The sequence below is a fragment of the Dipodomys merriami genome, unplaced genomic scaffold (assembly GCF_024711535.1).
Source record: "Dipodomys merriami isolate MVZ:Mamm:240054 unplaced genomic scaffold, mDipMer1.0.p SCAF_3, whole genome shotgun sequence".
Taxonomy (NCBI): domain Eukaryota; kingdom Metazoa; phylum Chordata; class Mammalia; order Rodentia; family Heteromyidae; genus Dipodomys; species Dipodomys merriami.
Genome location: NW_027204492.1, coordinates 1,198,102 through 1,204,308, shown reverse-complemented (window position 1 = coordinate 1,204,308; position 6,207 = coordinate 1,198,102).

Here is a 6,207-nt window from a genome sequence, read left to right as displayed (position 1 = left end):
GGGACAGAGACCAGGCCCAGAGTTCAAGCCCCACAACCTGACCCTCCCCACAAAAAAAAGAAAAAGAAAGAAAAGACCAGGTTTCAGGAGGCAAAATGCCAGGCAGAAGAAGCTTATTACTGGCTAGGGTGGGGTCAGAAAAACCCCTGGTAGAAATGATCAGATAAGCCAGGCGCTGGTGGCTCACGCCTGTAATCCTAGCTACTCAGGAGGCTGAGATCTGAGGATCAAGGTTCAAAGCCAGCCCGGGCAGGAGAGACCGTGAGACTCTTATCTCCAATAAACCACCAGAAAACCGTAAGTGGCGCTGTAGCTCAAGTGGTAGAGCACTTGCCTTGAGCTGAAGAGCTGAGGGACAGCGCCCAGGCCCACAGTTCAAGCCCCAAGACCGACAAAAAAAAAAAAAAAAGAAATGATCAGATAAATAGTCTTGGGCACTTTGTTTAGAACTCAGGGCCTCACACTTGCTAGGCAGGCACTCTACATCTGGTCCATGTCTCCAGCCCACAATCTGAAGCGACTGCTTATCCAGACCCTGTTCCAGGCATCTCGAACATGCTACCAATTCTCTAAACAAGGGTCTATTGTAAGCAGTGACTTCAGGGTCCTTCAGTGGACAGATGGGTCACTCTGAAGGAATCCCAGTGTCCTGACCCTAGATGTCCTATGTGGTCTTCCCTCCCTCCTTGAGTGGCCTTACCATAGCTCCCTCTTGACATGTGCAGTGGGGCTTGCTTGGCCACTTGCCTAATGCCCTTCTGCATGCCCTGCCCATGGGCTCCCACACCAACTCAGAGCTTTCTACCCTGGAAAACACCCCAAAACAAATGTCCAAAGCCCTACCTCCCAATGAGACTTCCCTGTGGGTGTCTGGATAGCTCACTGCACCCCAGTCAGCTCTAGCCAAGGACTGCTACAGACTCACTTGCAGGCAAATGCAGAAAGCCAGGTTCTATGGCCAGGACACATCCTATAGGTCAACTTCCCCCTGCATTAAACCAATGGTGTCCCATTCAGGCAGGACACCAGAGCCCTTAGCCAAAGGCTAGTAATTTAGGAAGACCACATGGAAGAGAAGAAAGGACAGGAGGGCTGGATCAAACTGCCCAGAGCCTCTTGAAACCATGCCCCATGGATTCCCCCACAAGGAGTAGGAGGAGCACACAGTAGGGTAGTACCCAGGCTGATGGGGTCCTGACATCTTCCACCGCAGGCTGGACAGCAATTTGAGCTCAGGGTGGCTAGTCCTAGAGACACCATTCCAGAAGCAGGCAGCGGGGCTGGGAAACTGGCTCGGTGGTAGAGCGCTTGCCTTGCATGCCTGAGGCCCTGAGTTCCATTCCTCAGCACCACATAAGCAAAAAGAAAAAAGCCAGAAGTGGCGCTGTGGCTCAAGTGGTAGAGCACTAGCCTTGAGCTGAAGAGCTGAGGGACAGCGTCCAGACCCAGCGTTCAGGCCCCACGACTGGACCCCCCCCCCCCAAAAAAAAAAGAAGAAGAAGAAGCAGGCAGAACACAGCTGGATAACATCCAGCTGGTGGCCAGTGGCTTACAGCTGTAATCCTAGCTATAATACAGGAGCCTGAGATCTAAGGATTGCAGTTTGATGCCTGTCCAAGCAGGAATTTTGGAAAACACTGATCTCCAATTAACCACCAGAAAGCCAGAAGTGAAGCTTTGGCTCAAGTGGTAAGGTACAAAAGTGCTAACCCTGAGCAGAGGGACAGAGCCTAAGCCCTGAGTCCAAGTCCCCAGTAAAGTCCAGCCCCTTGTCCCATTACTACTTTGCTCAACACGAGGAGCGGGAGAGGTGCCTATAGAAATTTCCCAGCTGGAGAGGGCAGGAGGCCATAGAGCTGAGTTTAGATAAGTCCACTGTGTGTGTATGTGTGTGGAGGGGGGGAACAACCACCTTAGACACAGGGTCTGTCCTGTTCAAGGCCAGTGTGCAACATATACAATGGCCAGAGAGAGGAGAGAGAGAGAGAGCCCGCATACTTGGAGCCAGAGACTCTTGCCTGTAATCCTAGCTACTCAGCAGGATCACATTTCTAAGCCAGGCAGTCAGGAAAGTCCATTAATCTCTTAGCTTCAATAAACTACCAAAAAGTAAAGGCTGTGGCTCAAGTAATAAGAGGGATAGATCAGCAAAAGAAGCTCAAGGACAGCATCCAGGCCCTGAGTTCAAGCCCCAGAGTCAACATACAAAAATTAAAAAACCATGAAAGAAAGTTGGTGAAACTTATTTCTAATTATTAATCAATAAGCCAGAAGTGTAGCTATGGCTTAAGTGGTAGAGCACCAGCACTGATCAAGAAAGCTCTGGCTGGGAATGTGACTTAGTGGTACAGTGCTTGCCTAGCATACATGAAGCCCTGGGTTCGGTTCCTCAGTACCACATCAAGAGAAAAAGCCGGAAGTGGTGCTATAGCTCAAGTGGTAGAGTGCTACCCTTGAGCAAAAGAAGCTCAAGGGCAGTGCCCAGGACCTGAGTTCAAGCCCCAAGGCAGGCAAAAAAAAAAAAAAAAAAAAGCTCAGTGGCCAGGAACCAGTGGCTCCCACCTATAAAATCCTGGGGCTGGGGGTTTAGCCCAGTGGAAGGTTGCCTGCCCGGCACGCACAAGGCCCTGGGTTCGGTCCTCAGCCCTGGGGAAAAAAAATCCTACCTACCCTGGTGGCTGAGATCTTAGGATTGAAGTTCAAAGCCAGCCTGAACAGAAAAGTTTGTGAGACTCTTATCTCCAATAAACTACCCAGAAAAGACTGGAAGTGGCACTGTGACTCAAGTGGTAGAGTGCTAGCCTTGAGCAAAGGAAGCTTAAGGACAGTGTCCAGGCCCAAGGTCTGGCAAAAACAAAACAAAGAAAAAGCAGCTCAGTACAAAGACCCTGAATTCAAACCCTGGCGCACATACAAAAATCTGTGGCCTGATGCTGACTGCCCCTTCCTGACCTCTGTCTGTCTGTCTCTCCTCCCCTAAAGCCACAAAGCCCCTCCGGATCTTGTACCTCAGAAAGATGGGATGTAACTAATGTCACTGGTTGAAGATGTGAAGCATAGTGTCACCGAATACTGAGAAGTTGGAAAATAGCCCAGGAAGTCCACCGTATGTGGCCTGAAGTAATGAAGTCCAAAAGCCATTAGGAATAGCCTAGATATTCTGACAACACAAAAACTAAAATCCCCTGGCTGAGCCCAAACAATTGCAGGCAACAAAGGCAAGAGACAAGTGAATAAGAGAAAGCATCACTAGCAAGATGTGACTAGCAGCTCCTATTCTACCATAGAGAAGAAATCATTAGGCAGAGGCCCAAGCCGGGCTAACAGAAGAGGCCCAGGAGAGGGCTGGAAATGGAAAGGCAGAGTTTCTACAGCAGGTCCCAAGCAGTAAGATGCTGTGTCCCCAAAACCGCACACCTCTGGAAAAGCGGCAACACATAGACCAACCAGTGCTAGGCCAGCAGAGCATAGATGCTCCCAGGGACTGGTCTGGACAGCAGCACCCATTAACTGGGGTCTCCCAGATGGGGAGGGGCAGCGGCAACTCAAAACTCCAGGTAGGGCTGGCATCCTCTCTGGGCCAATGCGTCTTGGCATAAGCTGGACAAGTGTTCACATGAACCAGAATGAGAGATGACTCACGCTCAAATGCACTCTCTGCGGAGCTTTCCCAATTGACCGCAGAAGCAAGAACTAAAGGACTCCAGCTGATGCCCAACACTGTGTGGTCCTGGCGCCTGGAGCAGAATGGGGCACTCCAGCTGGGCTGGCTCAGTGGCACTTTGGGAACTCAGCAGTGGGGCTGACAGCCGCCACACTAATAAGCTGCGGGAGGTGGAGCTCCTGGAAGGGGGCGCTAGAGAACCGGGAGGCCTGAACTGGGCGGGGGCCGAGGCCACGTGACCGCGCCCCGAGCCAGGATGAGGGCGTGGCGGAAAGAGCAATGGTGGGACGGCATCCCCCCTCAATCCCCTTCTCTTGAACTCCCTGGGAAGCACATCTTCCCGGACCTTCTAGAAAGCCTGAGTGATCTTTACCACCAGCCTTGTTAGGGAAGGGGAGGGGCGGGCTGAAACCCCAAAGTTCCCGCGGCTGGGTCCCAGTGGATGCCTCTCGGCTTCATGCCTCAGACATTCTATCTAGAGAGTCGGGACACCCTACTCCCAGGGTAACAGGACGTTGACAACACTGTTCCCAGCACAGAGGCCCAGGAAATTTGGGTCGACCCACCTCCACTTCCGCCTCCGCGGGTGGAGACAGCTTACTCCCCGGAAGCTGCGCCCGCACTCTTGCTCAGCCGTGCTGGCTAACTCCACCAATACGGAAGCTCAGTCGAAGAAGTCCCGCCCGTGCATGTGACGGACACTTACCCTGCCCAATGGAGTGCCCGCTGTCGCGTGGGCGGCCTGCTGCCGCTGCCGCTGCCGCTGCCGCGGGCTGCGCACCCCGTGTTGCGCAACCTGGTGCTTCTGCAAATGGCGTGCCGGTAGCCACACCCCGGCTGCCGCTGGGTGACGGGCCAGGGCTTCTCATGGGGGTGTAGCTAGGAGCGCAACCACTGGCTGCAGAAGCACGGGTACACTTGATTCCAGCGTGGCGCCCCTCAGCTTTCAGAAGCAGCTGGTGGTTCACCCCACTCCCCAGAGCCACCGAAGGATTCTGTTCGCCCCCCCCTCCTCCTGAAGTTGCCAGAATCTCTTTCTGTCCCTTCGGAATAACTGCGATGTTGGCTGTCGAAATTTCTAGGTTCCTTTTTGTAAGCAGACATTCAATTTATTGCTGTATGATTTCTGAGTCACGCATTGTCATGGTGTCCACACACACACGTTAGAGGAGTATTCTCCATTTCTTCCATGACTTTGAGAATTGTGATTCTGCTTTTGGCCCTCTCGCCTGCCTGCTTGCCTGCTTTCTCTTGTTTTCCTTTCTCTTTCCTTCTTTCCTTCTTTCTTTCCTTCCTTCATTCCTTCCTTCCTTCTCTCTCCTTCCCCCCCTCTTTCTTCCTTTCTACCAAACTGTATTCAGCTGTATTAAAGGTAGTTTTCATAAACAATCATAGTATTTCAGGCCAGACATGACAATCATATATATATATATATACATATATGTATATGTGTATATATGTATATATACATATATGTATATGTGTATATATACATATATGTATATATAAATATACACGTGTGTGCATATATGTGTATGTATACGTATGCACATTCACATGTATGTACATATACATATATGTATATATACGTATACATATGTATATACATATATACAGTATACAACAACTCTCAGACTCCCTTCTTGTATGGACTGCCAATATCAGAAAGCTGGTGTAAAACCCAATGAAACAGGGCACTGATGGATCATGCCTATAATAGCTACTCAGGAGGCTGAGATCTGAGGATCATGGTTCAAAGCTGGGGCAGGAAAGTTCGTCAGACTCTTATCTCCAATTAACCACCAGAAAACTGCAAGTGGCACTGTGGCTTAAGTGGTAGAGCACTACCCTTGAGCTAAAGAGCTGAGGGACAGTGCCCAGGCCCACAGTTCAAGCCCAGGACTGGCAAAAAAAAAAAAAAGTAAAACAATTCAGCATCTTTTTTGCCAGTCCTGGGGCTTGAACTCAGGGCCTGGGCACTGTCCCTGCATTTCTTTTGCTCAAGGCTAGCACTCTACTACTTGAGCCACAGCATCACTTCTGGGTTTTCCTGTTTATGTGCTACTGAAGAATTGAACCCAGGGCATCATGCATGCTAGGCAAGCACTGTACCACTAAGCCACATTCACAGCCCCAATTTTTATAAAACTTGATTAAAAACTGTATCCCAAACTGTCCAGTCACCAGAACTACACAGTTATCAAAAATGCCCACACTTCACTTGCATCTACTAAAGTGCCTTCAGCTTCCTGGGCCTGGTCTGTTTTGGCATCTCCATTTTTTGCGGGGTTATTCCCATCCTTGCCAGCACTGGCTTTCCCCTGCTTCCCTTAGGGTATCTTCTCTCCCTTCTTTGCAGGGGCTTTTTTAGCCTTGGGCTCTGGCTTTGGAGGAGCAGTTTTAGCAGACAACCTGGTGGATCTTTTCTGTGGCTGGCTCAGCTTTGCTTTATCTCCGTTAGCCTTTAGTACCTTCAGCCTTTCCCTTGGGCATGATGGCAGTGGGAAGGAGATGCTGAGCTGAGCGAGGACGCAGTGGTGTGG